Genomic DNA, 16,376 nt, shown 5'->3' with positions numbered 1-16,376 from the left:
TTAAGAAACCATGAGCAGAACATCCAAGAAATATGGGATAATATAAAGAGACCACTTAAGAGTCATTGGGATACAGGAAGGTATAGAGGTCCAAACCAAAGGAATGAGCAATCTATTCAATGAAATAATACCAGAAAACTTCCCAGACTTGAAGAATGAGACAGAATCCCAAATCCTGGAAGCCTATAGAAAGCCAAATGTGCAAAATCATAAGAGATTCACAACTAGACACATTATAATGAAGATGCCCAACATACAGAACAAGGAGAGAATTTTAAAAGCTACAAGAGAAAGGAAGCAGATTATATTTAAGGATAAACCAATCAGGATAACAGCTGATCTTTCAACACAGACTCTGAAAGCTAGAAGATCCTGGAATAACATATTTTAAACAATGAAAGAAACTGGGTTCCAACCAAGAATCGTGTATCCAGCGAATTTAAGCTTCAGGATGAAAGATGAAATTAAAACCTTCCACGATAAACAAAAGTTAAAAGAATTTGCAGCTAGAAAACCATGTTTTCAAAACATCCTTGGCAAAACATTACAGGAGGAGGAAATGGAAAATAACAATGAAAGCCAACAGTGGGGGGTAGGACAGTAAAGGGGAGAAAATAATCAAAAAGGAAAACAAACCATGTTTAGAAACATAAATAAACAAATATGGCTGGAAGAACAACCCATATCTCAATAATGTTGTTAAATGTTAAGCCTAAATATTAATGGCTTAAACTCACCAATTAAGAGACACAGGCTAGTAGAATGGATCACAAAACAAGACCCAACAATATGCTGCCTACAGGAGATGCATTTGATAGGAAAAGACATACCTAGACTGAAGGTGAAAGGTTGGGAAAAATCATATCACTCATATGGACTTCGGAAACAAGCAGGAGTGGCCATACTCATATCAAATAAAATAGATTTTAAGCCAAAGTTAATCAAAAGGGATAAAGTGGGACACTACATACTGCTCAAGGGAACCATACACCAACAAGACATAACAATCATAAATATATATGCCCCAAACAATGATGCAGATATGTTCATCAAGCAAACTCTTCTCAAGTTTAAGAGTCTAATAGACCATCATACTTTAATCATGGGAGACTTCAACACACCTCTCTCACCACTGGACAGATCTTCCAAACAAAAGTTGAATAAGGAAACTATAGAATTCAATAACACAATTAATAACCTAGACTTAATTGATATATATAGAATATACCACCCAACATCAAGCAGTTACACTTTTTTTCTCAGCAGCACATGGATCCTTCTCAAAAATAGATCATATATTATGTCACAGGGCAACTCTCAGACAATATAAAGGATTAGAGATAATACCATGCATCTTATCTGATCATAATGGAATGAAACTGAAAATCAACAATAAAAGAAGGAAGAAAAAATCATGCATCACTTGGAGAATGAACAATAGATTAGTGAATGATCAATGGGTTATAGAAGACATCAAGGAGGAAATTAAAAAATTCTTAGAGATAAATGAAAACACAGACACAACATATCGGAATCAATGGGACACATTGAAAGCAGTTCTAAGAGGAAAATTCATTGCTTGGAGTTCATTCCTCAAAAAAAGAAAAAACCAACAAATAAATGATCTCATACTTCATCTCAAAAACCTAGAAAAAGAAGAGCAAAACAACAGCAAAAGAAGTAGAAGTCAAGAAATAATTAAAATCAGAGCTGAAATTAATGAAATCGAAACAAAAGAAACAATTAAAAAGATTGACAAAACTAAAAGTTGGTTCTTTGAAAAAATAAATAAAATCAACAGACCCTTAGCCATGCTAATGAAGAGAAGAAGAGAGAGAACCCAAATTACTAGCATACGGGATGAAAAAGGCAATATCACAACAGACACTTCAGAAATACAGAAGATAATCAGAAACTATTTTGAATCCTTATACTCCAATAAAATAGAAGATAGTGAAGGCATGGATAAATGTCTTAAGTCATATGATCTGTCCAGATTGAGTCAGGAGGATATAGACAACCTAAACAGACCAATATCAATTGAGGAAATAGAAGAAATCATCAAAAGACTATCAACTAAGAAAAGCCCAGGACCGGATGGGTATACAGCAGAGTTTTACAAAACCTTTAAAGAGGAACTAATACCAATACTTTTCAAGCTATTTCAGAAAATAGAAAAAGGGAGAACTTCCAAATTCATTCTACGAGGCCAACATCACCCTGATTCCTAAACCAGACAAAGACACTTAAAACAAAGAAAACTACAGACAAATATCTCTAATGAACCTAGATGCAAAAATCCTCAATAAAATTCTGGCGAATCAGATACAAAAACATATCAAAAAAATTGTGCACCATAATCAAGTAGGATTCATCCCTGGGATGCAAGGCTGGTTCAATATACATAAATCAATAAATGTTATTCACCACATCAATAGACTTAAAAAGAAGAACCATATGATCATCTCGATAGATGCAGAAAAAGCATTCGACAAAGTACAGAATCCCTTTATGTTCAAAACGCTAGAAAATCTAGGGATAACAGGAACTTACCTCAACATTGTAAAAGCAATCTATGCTAAGCCTCAGGCTAGCATCATTCTGAATGGAGAAAAATTGAAGGCATTCCCTCTAAAATCTGGAACAAGACAGGGATGCCCTCTCTCACCACTTCTGTTTAACATAGCTCTCAAAACACTGGCCAGAGCAATTAGACAGATGAAAGAAATTAAAGGCATAAAAATAGGAAAAGAAGAACTTAAATGATCACTATTTGCAGATGACATGATTCTATACCTAGCAGACCCAAAAGGGTCTACAAAGAAACTATTAGAGCTAATAAATGAATTCAGCAAAGTGGCAGGATATAAAATCAACACGTATAAATCAAAGGCATTCGTGTATATCAGCAACAAATCCTCTGAAATGAAAATGAGGACAACCATTCCATTCACAATATCCTCAAAAAAATAAAATACTTGGGAATCAACCTAACAAAAGAGGTGAAAGACTTATACAATAAAAACTACAGAACCCTAAAGAGAGAAATAGAAGAAGATTTTAGAAGATGGAAAAATATACCCTGTTCATGGATAGGCAGAACTAACATCATCAAAATGGCGATATAACCAAAAGTTCTCTATAGGTTTAATGCAATGCCAATCAAAATCCCAATGGCGTTTCTTATAGAAATAGAGAAAGCAATCATGAAACTCATACGGAAAAATAAAAGATCCAGAATAGCAAAAACAATGCTAAGCAGGAAGTTTGAATCAGGCGGTATAGCGATACCAGACTTCAAACTATACTCCAGAGCAATAGTAACAAAAACTGCATGGTACTGGTACCAAAACAGGCGGGTGGAGCAATGTACAGAATAGAGGACACAGAAACCAATCCACAAAATTACAACTATCTTATATTTGATAAAGGGGCTAAAAGCATGCAATGGAGGAAGAATAGCATCTTCAACAAATGGTGCTGGGAAAACTGGAGATCCGTATGCAACAAAATGAAACTGAATCCCTTTCTGTCACCATGCACAAAAGTTAACTCAAAATGAATCAAGGAGCTTGATATCAAATCAGAGAAACGGCGTTTGATAGAAGAAAAAGTTGGCTATGATCTACATACTGTGGGGTAGGGCTCCAAATTCCTCAAAAGGACACCCATAGCACAAGAGTTAATAACTAGAATAAACAAATGGGACTTACTCAAAGTAAAAAGTTTTTTCCTCAGCAAAAGAAACAATAAGAGAGGTAAATAGGGAGCCTACATCCTGGGAACAAATCTTTACTCCTCACACTTCAGATAGAGCCCTAATATCCAGAGTATACAAAGAACTCAAAAAATTAGACAACAAGATAACAAATAACCCAATCAACAAATGGGCAAAGGACCTGAACAGACACTTCCCAGAGGAGGACATACAATCAATCAACAAGTACATGAAAAAATGCTCATCATCTCTAGCAGTCAGAGAAATACAAATCAAAACCACCCTAAGATACCATCTCACTCCAGTAAGATTGGCAGCCATTAGGAAGTCAAACAACAACAAGTGTTGGTGAGGTTGTGGGGAAAAGGGTTCACTTGTTCGTTGCTGGTGGGACTGCAAATTGGTGCAGCCAATCTGGAAAGCAGTATGGAGATTTCTTGGAAAGCTTGGAATGGAACCACCATTTGACCCAGCTATTCCCCTTCTCGGTCTATTCCCTAAAAACCTATAAAGAGCATGCTACAGGGACACTGCTACATCGATGTTCATAGCAGCACAATTCACAATAGCAAGACTGTGGAACCAACCTAGATGCCCTTCAATAGACAAATGGATAAAAAAAAATGTGGCATTTATACACAATGGAGTATTACTCTGCATTAAAAAAATGACAAAATCATAGAATTTGGAGGGAAATGGATGGCATTAGAGCAGATTATGCTAAGTGAAACCAGCCAATCCCTTAAAAACAAATGCCAAATGTCTTCTTTGATATAAGGAGAGTAACTAAGAACAGAGTAGGGACGAAGAGCATGAGAAGAAGATTAACATTAAACAGGGATGAGAGGTGGGAAGGAAAGGGAGGTAGAAGGGAAATTGCATGGAAATGGAAGGAGACCCTCAGGGTTATACAAAATTACATACAAGAGGAAGCGAGGGGAAAGGGAAAAATAATACAAGGGGGAGATATGAACTGCAGTAGAGGGAGGGGGTAGAGAGAGAAGAGGGAAGGGGAGGGGAGGGGAGCGGGGATAGTAAAGGATAGGAAAGGCAGCAGAATACAACAGACACTAGTATGGCAATATATAAATCAATGGAAGTGTAACTGATGTGATTCTGCAATCTGTATACTGGGTAAAAATGGGAGTTCATAACCCACTTGAATCAAAGTGTGAAATATGATATATCAAAAACTATGTAATGTTTTGAACAACCAACAATAAAAAAAAGAAAATAAATAAATAAAAATCAGTATTTATGGTAGAAGCAGAAAATTGAAAAAAAATTATATAAATTTACAATGAAATTATATATATATATATATATATATATATATATATATATATATATATATACACACACATATACATACACATATATATGACAAAAGAAATAAACACTCAAAAAAAAAACAAAAAAAAAATAAAATAAAAGTTTGTTGTCCAGGAGACTTAGCCAAGCAAAATGTGTCAAGAGCTGGAGGAAGTGCTGTGACCTTTTTTGTGATTGAATTTTGCATGCTGAAATAGTTTCTTAGGACCAACTGCTGTTTATACTGGCTTGTCTATAGTATATTAACTTGATTTCACTGCTCATACTGTCAAGTATATGGCCATAAATCTTGAGTCTTTTGTTTGTGACTAAACAGAGAATTTTTTGAGATGTCAAATGACATAAACTTTGGCTATGTGGCTATGGAACTTGACTTTGGGTATGTCAAAACTATGTCCTCCACTTTGATTTTTCTTTTACACCTGGAATGATGGTATTCCTCTGAAATGTTTAAGGATATTTATTGAAAATATGAGCATTTGCATGTTCATCTAGGAAAACTTTAAGGAAGAACTCAAGATGTTTTCTAATTGGAGAATAGGTAGCATGAAGGAGCAAGGCCACTTTTAGGGAAATTTGAATGGCATCTGAGTAGACTAAACTGGCGGTACCAGGGATTTCCATGTTCTTAGGTTTTGCTTGTTAAAGGAATGTTGTTTTTTTTTTTTAAGTGTTAGTCAGTGATGGTTGAAGAATGGATTGTGTATAGGGAAGTCTAGATGGTGGTCCTCAGAATTGAGTATGTAGAATTTCTTGGGTATTCAAAAATTCCTGGCTCTTAATCCTCTCTCCCCAAGGCTAGGCCAGCCCAATTTGATATTCACTATTGACCAGTGGCTCTTAAGCACTTGAAACAAATTTCAGGTACAAAGTACCAGATTACCAGATATCGAAGATGAGGGGAAAATATGAAATATCACAATATGTTTTCTAATTGATTAAAAATCAAAACTATATGTGTATGCATTGGATTAAAATAAAATAATTTCACTTATTTTCTTTATTTTTCAAGTGTCTACCAGAACACTTATTAAAATGGCACATGGAACTCATATTCTGCGTCTCTTGGACAGTGCTGGTCTACAGTATGGGCCAAGAAGATGACATAGTTAACCAGTATCCCAAGTGACTTTGATGCAGGGAATTAGACAACTATTTGACAAAGAATAGACTGCAACACAAATATCAGCATATAGCATAGGAATTTGAGAGCCATGATTAAATGGATGTCGAAGAGGTTGAGTAAGAAGGGATGCATCAGAGCACTATGCTTTGAAACAAATTGGGCTGAAGGCAGATGAGGTGGAGGAATAATAAGCTGTCCCCTGAGAATGTGGTGCCAGTCCACACTGTGGTAGAGAAGCTGCCCAAATTCAGTCTATTCCTGTGCTTCACTGTGGTAACACTTAAGATGCAGAAGCTTTGAGGGACTTTGGGCTTGACCTTGACCTATTCTTATCTGAAGGGTGCAAACCTATCAGAATGTTTCTTTGAAGGTTTTTTTTTTTTTTTTTTTGGTTACTTGCATTTTCTTTCTTCTCCATGCAATGAAGTTGCCTTTAGGTGTTTTGTGAAAGTCACTTGGCTAGGGAGATATTTAAATGTAAACCTCTTCTGAGGAAAATCAGAGTGAGTAACTTTACACTCACTCATAAGATATAAGTGGAAAAATAGAAAAAGGACTATATATTGCAAATTAGGGGATGGAAAATATTTTTAAAATATTTTAACCCCCAAATTTTCTAAATCTAGAAACATGGGATTTTATACTGAAAGTAACTTCTTTAATGACTTAGTTAAATAGTCTCATTGATGAGGAATATGAGGTCCAGACGAGTTATATGTATGTTAGTTAGTCTAACACTCCTTGTCCAGTTAGTAGAAGATTTAGTTGAGCATTTACACTTATTGACCTAATCTCTTTTCTGTTTAACCTGTATAGGTCTCATTGTGCAATCTGCAGATTTTGAAACATTTATGATTCTGTTTTTTTAAGTACTCTAAAAGAAATTTTCCCCTCCCCCACCAAACTAGGATATGTCCAGTGCTCATTAGATTGTTGTTCTGGGATTTTTATTTGTAACAACCACATCAAAATTAGATTTCAGAGCTGGGCCCAGTGGCACATGCCTGTAATCCCAGTGACTCAGGAGGCTGAGACAGGAGTATTATGAGTTCAAAGCCAGCCCCAGCAATTTAGCAAGGTTTTAAGCAAACCAGTGAGGCCCTGTCTCTAAACAAAATACAAAACAGAGCTGGGGATGTGGCTGAGTGTTTAAGTGTCCCTGAGTTCAATCATTGGCTACAACAACAAAAAAAAAGCAGAAAAAAAAAAGATTAAAAAAACACGTTAGATTTCAAGGATATAGGAGAAACAAAATCTGTTATTTTAAAATGATATAGTGACAATAGATCCCATTAGAAGTTTCAAGTGGAAAACACATTTATGATGTTTCTTAAAGAAAAACATCATTAATTCTGAAGGCTACAATTGGAAACTAATAAGTCATTGAAAGACCTAAGCAACCTCATTTTACTTGGGACCTCATTTTGCTCTGAAACTTAACCCCAACCTACTGCAATCCTAAAGTCAGGAAATACCACAGAAAGCTCTGCTCAATGCAGATGGTAATCACTTAAGATAGGCCAAGATATCAAAACATCTGAAGTTCCAGATGGCCCCCACCTAGGTGTGGTGACCTATATTTAAACCAGAAACCCTGCAGCTTGGCATGTACCCCCCTTGCAATATCCTCACAGTTTAAACCAATCATTTTTAAGTGCTTCAACCCCTTGAAGTAACCAATAATCCTTTCCAGATTCTTTCCCTCCATTTGATATGCTAATCATGTTTTAGAGTTGTTTTATGATTTTCCCAAGGTGTGTGATGATTTGCTAAGAGATGCTATGATGAACGTGAAGTCCCTGCCTTCCCCAAAGAGGGTATAAAATTACTGGAAACCCTGGGCTCGGGGCTTCTCAGCATCACCAGTTGCTGTGTGCACACAGAGGACCAAGCTAGCTCACAATAAACACCTCTTTGCTGCTTACCTTGATCTTGGTCTCTGGGGTATTTTGGGGGTACCAAACTCAAGCATAACATCATAACTTAGAATACTTTCCCAGAGCTGGGGTTAAATTTATGGACTATAACCACAATTACACTTAAGAATGATATGAGAACTAGTTCTGAATTATGAATTCTAATTTTCAAAATTTAACTGAAATACTTATCCCTTCAGAACCAGTGTGCAGTCTACCAGAACTCTCCAATTCAATTGAAATGATACACTCTAAATTAAACATGGATTTTTTTTTTCCTCAAAGGTCTTTGGGATAGCAATCAGAATGTCTCAAGCAATTTTTGATATTTGTTGGTAGAGAGGTGAACTTTACATTTTAAGCAAACCTGATATAAGTGAAAAATTAAGTATCTTTGTAAATATTCTTCAAAATCAGAAAACTATAAATTAAAAAAAACCTTAAAATTTAAGAAAAATTATCTGGTTTCCTGAAACTGCATTGGCTTACATAGGAATAAAACAGACTGATATGATGATAAATTTTCTGTTTCTTGAAACCCATTTAACCATACTTTTCAATAATTTTGGTCACTTACTTTTTTTTCTAATATTGGACAAATAATATTCCTGCCATCTGAAAGAAAATCTAGCCCTCTACATGAATTCTTTGCAATAGGCTCAAAATTTTAGGAAGTAATTTTAAGAAGTTTGGTGTGTGAAGAATAGCAGGATAAAAAAAATATTTTTAAGTACTTTTTTTTAGTTGTAGTTGGAAACAATACCTTTATTTCACTTACTTATTTTCACATGGTGCTGAGAATTGAACTTTTTCATGAGCAAAGTGAGCACTCTACCACTGAGATACAACCCCAGTCCCAATAAAATATTCTTAATCATAGATTTTAACTTCTCAAGTAAACAGATGAGAGAAAACCAAGTTACATGTAAACAAAAACATTTTCTGGAGTGTGTGTGTGTGCATGTATGCACATATGCTTAAGTGTTCAATAGGTTATTGTATTCCAGGCCTGAGGAGAAATTGAAACCTGGTCCAAGCTAGATTAGATTATCTTGAGGGTTATTTGATTACATAAATCTAGAGTAGGATTTAAGAATAGACCTAACCTATTTACCAAGAAACACCTGACTTTTATGAAGTTATGTAGTTGGTACTATAAGTATCTGGCCATTCAACTGGTAAAGAAATATAAAAGTCATCTTTATCATGTATTTCTTATTTTTTTTCTCTATGATGAAGGTCCTGGGATGCATTTAGGTCCCTTCTCTACCCCTGGATCCAAAGCACACCAACCATTTGGGAAATGGAAGCCTAAAGCCTGAAGAAAACTTTGCTGGAATTAAAACATCTATTTAAAAGTGATTCCAAAGTGAAGTTTCAAAAAATGTAAGACATTTCTAAGAATTTGTAAAACAAAACATTTTAGAGCACTCTAGCTCTATAACTACTGGTGGAACTTAATTAAACATGGATTCAGAATGGTAAAGAATATAAAATGTGGTAAACATAAATGAAGAAAACAATTTGGAGGCATTTCTATTTCACTTTTAAAGTAGAAATCATTTGGGGATGAGAGAAAGGAATATTTTTAGGCTTATTTATGGAAATAAGTATAATTTTCAGTGCTTAGCAATTTAATTTTTTTTGTTACAGTTGTAAGACAAATGATCATTTACTGTGGCAGACTTTCTAGATTCTAAAGTTACTATGGCTCTTTATAGCCAGAAATAATGTTAATTATGATTTTTAAAAAGCACATATCTTGCTACATATCTCCATGATGTGGTGTATAAAGGATAAACTTTTCCTACATTTCAGGCAGATGCTATCACAAGAGATTCACAATGTAGGTATTCTTAAACTCTAGATTTCTGTTTCTCTTTTGGCTCTCTGCAAGACTTCCAAATGGCCAACATTCTGAAAATATATCTTGATATTTGAAATACAAAAAATTAGGATTTAAAACTTCAGAAAGTATAAGATTGAAGAGTCTCTTCTGCTGATGAACCCAACCTAATTCCATGTTAAGATTAGGAGCTATCTCATCACAAGATCATGAAAAGTTAATTTCTGCTTTACTATAAATTACTGTGATTTCTAAACTTGTTTGGAATTCCTACCCATGCCTGACTTTCCCTGATCATATAACAACCCTCTCTAAAATGTTAGTGGAACCTCATAAATCCTGACTCCCCCTGACCAGATAAGAACACTCTCTGAAATACAGCTGCACCTACTATCAGCTGGGATCTGAATTTACTTCCTACCTTGAATTATCATGCCATGTACATCATTAACCTACTATCAGCCTTTGTTTTATGCTTGTCAAAATCCTGTTATCTGTAAGTTCTCAAGATACTCCCCTTTGCAACTTTTTGTGCTATAAAGCTTTGTTCCAAGAGAGCTGGGGTGGTGCTGGTCCCTAGCCATAATTAGGACAGAAAGCTGCTGATCAGCTGTCTTTGTGTACACAAATACAAGCTTGCTTTAATTTGATTTAAAATTGGAGTTGGTGGTCTTTTCTTTGTGTCAAGGTTCAACACTGCCAAAGTGATAAAAGGAGATTTTTGATAAATGTAGAGTTTAAGGAAGATTTGTGGTATGTAATGTAGATTCTCTGTTAAATGATCAAATTCTGATTTATCTAAGTAAGATTATATTGCTCTTTCTTCAAACAAGTAGACCAGATTGTCTTCCTTATGATTCTGCCATAACTAAATTACTTTTTTAATTTTTTGAGTTATGAATAAAAATTCTTAGTCAAAGCCTAGGTTACCTATTATTTTCCATCTGGGAATATATTTACATTTTAGAGCATTTTTTTCTAAAAATCATTTCCCATTAATTTCAGGACTCAACAAAACTTACCAAAGTATATTTTGGCAGGTTTTTATTCTCAAAAAATATCTAGTATAGACATTACAAATAGAAATGCTGGCTTAGAATATGTGGTGATATGTTCAATTTGTTCAGAGGAATACTATTACCTCACAGATCTCTGCTTAAATATCTTTTGAAATGAACTTAAGAAGAAATATTTTTCAAAACACTAGTATAATTCACTTTAACTTACTTTTACAATTTCTTCTTCATAATATTTTTTATAATAGTCCATGGAAATATAATATTTGTAATGTCCACGATTACCAACTTTGAAAATCACAGTGCAGAAAATTAATTGCCATGAGTGATGCTATTTTGTTTTTGGCTCCATCTTATACTTGAGGATGTTTCTCTGAAGAAAGACCTTGTGAGGAAATAGGGTGAAGGGAAGTTCAAAATAATACATGCTGCATGCAGCAGATTATTACCTCAGCAGAACATATCTGAGAAAATCATAACACTATCTAGAAAGGAAAATTGGGCATAAGAATATAAAAATGTCTTATATTTTTATAGTTCCTGCTTGCTAACATGTAATGCTGATAACTATCATAATACAAAAATGATGAGTTCAGCTGCTCATTAGCTCAGCTCATTCATGGTTTAAATTGCTCCATAAGTTAGTTTTCCTTTATTTTACCTTGCCAGCAACCAATAATTCAGTATACAACATTATACTACAATATACTACAATATAAGGAATATTATGTATTTGGATTGTTGTGCTAACCTTTTTTTGGATATCACTAGACTTTTTGGTTGTTTGTATTTTGGTTGTTTGTTGATGGACACAACATGTTATTTTATTTATGTATTTATTTTCATGTGATGCTGAGGATTGAACCCAGTGCCTCACACATGCTAAGTAGGTACTCTACTACTGAGCTATAGCCCCAGCCCATCATTAAACTTTTGACTTGAGTTTTCATTTGAGTTCTCAAAGGTGAAAGAATATGTCTCGTATTGAACTAAAATAATTTAAACAGCAAATTTCTTTATGCTGTGCATAGGAAGAAGTAAGGGAAGGAGAAACCATGGGTTATTGAACTAGAGCAACTTATACTCTGTGTTTCTATGATTGTATCAAAATGAACTTGCCTATTACATATAAATATAATGCACAAAAAGATTCAATAATAATTTGAAATTAAAAAGTGTCTCATACAGATACATGCATTTTTCCCACTTTAAAGAGGAGACTAGCCAGGTTAAATAACTGAAGATTGAAGAATACTACCATAAATTAGACAAAAAAGTTAAAAGGAGTGGGTAGGAATAAGAAAAAGAGGGTAAGAAAAGGACAAAATGAGAATAGAGAGGGGAGGAAGAGAAGTGTTGTCACCATTATGTTTTTCTACAGAAAAAAAATAATGCTTTACCACCTACTGTCTCATTCAAATAAGAGAATACATAGAAAGTCAGTGTCCTAGAGTTTCTTATCCTTTCTTTCTACTACAAAAATTTCCCATATAGTTTTCAAGATCTCAGCTTCAACCAAGTATATGTGAGGCAGCAGGCACATGGCAAAACTGAGTCATACTTGATTTCATAAAGGTGAAGTTTATAATGTCATTGGGAGCAAGGCCAGTGGTGTTTAAAAGTAAGAGTGTTAGTAAGTAAAATGTTATTGGGAGAAACAAAGCATTAAAGGCTGGCCGAAGAAAGTTAATCACATCTACACATTGGGAGTGAGGGGAATGTTCTTAGTGACAGTTGCATTTGGTTTGGATTTTAAATGAATAGGTTTCAAGAGATGAGAATATCTAGCACACTGCTTTGCACTAAAATTGAGGAGCGGTTTAAGTGAGGAAAAATGTCATTAAGAAAGTAGAAGGAAGGGGCTGGGGATGTGGCTCAAGCGGTAGCGCGCTTGCCTGGCATGCGTGCGGCCCGGGTTCGATCCTCAGCACCACATACAAACAAAGATGTTGTATCCGCCGATAACTAAAAAATAAATATTAAAAATTCTCTCTCTCTCTCTCTCTCTCTCTCTCTCTCTCTCTCTCTCTCTCTCCTCTCTCACTCTCTCTTAAAAAAATAAAATAAAAAAAAAAGAAAGTAGAAGGAAGAGAACAATGGACAGGGCATGACAATTTTATAAGATGGTGCCAAGAAGTTTTGGGTGTCATATGTATTGAATTTTGAAATAAAAGTTTATGGATTTTCACACCATTTGAATATAAAAGAGATCTTTGAAGTTCACTTCTAAATGTAACTGACACTCTTTTTCTATTCCCAGCACATAGGCACAGACAACAACTGTAAATTCTATACAAAGAAACCAGTGTAGTACTACCCAAAGGCACTAAAGAATGACCAAATTAAGGTGGTAGAGGTAAAAGTTTAACACTTGATGAAGACAATGGCACAACACTGAAAGAGTTTCTTCTTTATTCATCTTTTAGCATGTGAACAGGCCCCTGGATGGAGGGTTAACAACATGTCAAAAAAATCTATATTCTGACTGGCTTGAAAAACTAAAAAAAAATAGTGATAGCCACATTTCATGAAAAATGAAGGGAAATGCCAGAGAGGATAGTGGGAACCCCAAGTTTTGTGGAACCTTCTGCCCACACCTCTGGCTAACACTTGAAGCAGGCATTTGTGAGCAGATTTAAAACAGCTTACAATTAAAGTTAAAATAACTGAGAACTAATCCATGAAGAGGAAGTTTTTGACAAATAACCTACTGATGTCTTAAGAAATTTTGAGGATAGGTCATCAACAGAACATGTCAATGTTATCTGTGCATGCATGGGTGCTATGTATAAAATAGTTTATTCAAATAATTGGAAAGTACCTTAGGAAAAACGAAGTTCAGCCAATATGGAGTTTCCATTTAAATTTGTTTATTAGTGACTCTAAACTGCCCTTCTACTGTGTGAATTCCCCTTCGAGTGGCCAAGGTTTACCAAAAGGAGGGATGTTATGGTGTAGAGGAAATTTGGGAGGATCAAGAAAACCTAGTGTAAGAAAATCAAGAACCAGATGAATTCTCATCCAAGATCTAACAGACCTTTAAAGAAGAGCTATTGCCAATCCTCCTCAAATTACTTGATGAAACAGAACAGGAGAGAAACACTGCCAAATTTATTCTATGAAGGCATTATCACCCTGATACGGAAAACAAAGACAACAATGAAAGAAAACTTCAGACCAATATCCCTGATGATGTAAAATTATTTAATAAAATATTGGCAAATGTCATTCCACAACGCATTAAGAAGATAGTACACCATGATCAAGCATCTTTTATCCTTGGGGTGCAAGGTTGATTTAATATGCGCAGGTCAATAAATGTAATTCACCAAATAAACACATTCAAGGACATAAAAATACATAATTAACAGATGCAAAAAAGCAATTTAAAAACACCCAGCACAATTATTTTCTTTATTTTTTTGCACACATTAATTTTTAAAACACTAGAGAAACTAGAGATAGAAGGAAATAATCTCAATGATGTAAGAGATGTGCATGACAAACCCAATCAACATATAAAATGGACAAAAATAGAAAGTGCTTTCTCTAGAAGCAGGAATAAAACACCACTCCTATTCAACCTAGTCCTTGAAATTCTAGTCATAGCAATCAGGCAAGAGAAGAAAACTCAATGTATGCACATAGGAAAAAAAGGATTAAAATGATCTTTTTGATGATGACATGATCCTTTATTTGGAAGACCCAACAAAACTTGTAGAGTTGATAAACAAATCAACAAATAGTAAAGGAGCAGGATACAAGATCAACATAGGTAAACTAATTGCTTTACTGTACCCTAATTGTGTATTTGTGAAAAGAAAATTGGGGAAATTATCTCATTATCTTATAACCTAAAAAATATAAATACTTGAGAATCAAAATAACCAAGGAGGTAAAAGACTTCAACAATGAAAACTATACAACACTGAAGAAAGAAATTGAGGAACTTAGAGGATGGAAAGACCTCTCCTGTTCTTATACAGACAGAATTAATATTCTCAAAATGGCCATACTACCTGAAGCAATATACAGATTTAATGTAGTCCCCATGAAATGTTAATGACATTCTTGCCAGAATTAGAAAAAAAAAATAGTTTTAAAATTTGTTTAGACAATGAAGACACAGAGACCAATCAAAGCAATCCTGAGAAAAAAAAAGAGTAATTCTGGAGATACCACAATATTCAATCTCATATTGTACAAGAGTGTTAGAGTCTGTAAACAAGTCTGGATGGCGCCTGGCAAAATGCCAAAGGGAGTGGTTTGTAAAGTAACAAAAGCGAGCCACTAAGTGTGGAGATTCCTGATTGGTTGACTGCTGTATCTAGTTTATGCTAATTAAGATAAGCTGTGCAAAATGTATAAATAACTCTGTTATCCTACAATAAACGGCTCTCTCTCCTGATGCATCAATCTACACAAGTCATTCATCACCCCCCGGATATTCTGCTGCAGCCGGCCTGTGGCAGATGGTGGCCCGTTACGGGGAGCCCGGGGACACTCGGGGGTAAGTGACGAAAAAAGCTGCCCGTCCATAGATAGTACAGGAACAATCTGCTCGTTCCAAGGCAGACAGGGTGAAAGGAAAAATGGCCATTTTTAGAAAATGGAGAAGATTGATGTAGTATGTTTGTGTCTTGTTTTGTCTTGAAATGTTGTATTGTCTTTGTGACGAAAATACGGAAGGGGTGAGAAGTAAATTGATAAGAGAAAAAGGCACCCCAGTGGAACCAAGAATAGAGCCCAGAAACTCTAGTCAGAAAGAAAAAGAAAGTTCAGAAGAAGAAGGATTATCAGAAAAAAAGTTGTAACAAAAGGCTATTACTGAATACTTTTCGATACAGGAGGGTGCGTGAATGGACAAGGCAGCTGCCACCTGCCCAAGCCGATCATGGTGCAGCAAGAATTTTCCAAGCGGCAGTTGCGGGCTCTTCCCTGCCCCCACTGCCTGGGGGAGCGGATTGCCTCTGTGAGCCCAAATCTAGACCTGACCTGGAGGCACAGTCTCGCCGCAGGCTTTTGCTCCCTGTGCCCGGAAGCAGTTTGAGTCTGGGACTCTCCCCAGGGCCATCTGGGCCTGCCCGGGATGCTACAGCTGGCAGAAGATGCTACTGGCTTCCCTGAAGTTTGATCATTTCCAAGGCAAGTAACTACAATGGGTCTCCCACACCTGGAGGCTGATGAGTAATGAGTACTATTAAGGCTTATTTCAAATGTAGAAAACCTTGAAATAATGTACTAAATTGTTCAAAAGGTTGTTTTCTTAGTGAAATGCTACAGGATTTTCTTTAGCCGTCCAGAGTTCCTGCCTTCGTCCCAGTGCCGGTGAAAACAAAGGTGGAAGAATTTACAATGTTGCTGAGAACTGGAGGAAACTTCGGCTGAGAACCCAAGGAGGAGACTTCGGAGCTGTTGCTGT

The sequence above is a fragment of the Callospermophilus lateralis genome, unplaced genomic scaffold (genome assembly GCF_048772815.1).
Source record: "Callospermophilus lateralis isolate mCalLat2 unplaced genomic scaffold, mCalLat2.hap1 Scaffold_1105, whole genome shotgun sequence".
NCBI lineage: Eukaryota > Metazoa > Chordata > Mammalia > Rodentia > Sciuridae > Callospermophilus > Callospermophilus lateralis.
Note: the sequence above shows the minus strand (reverse complement) of the source record.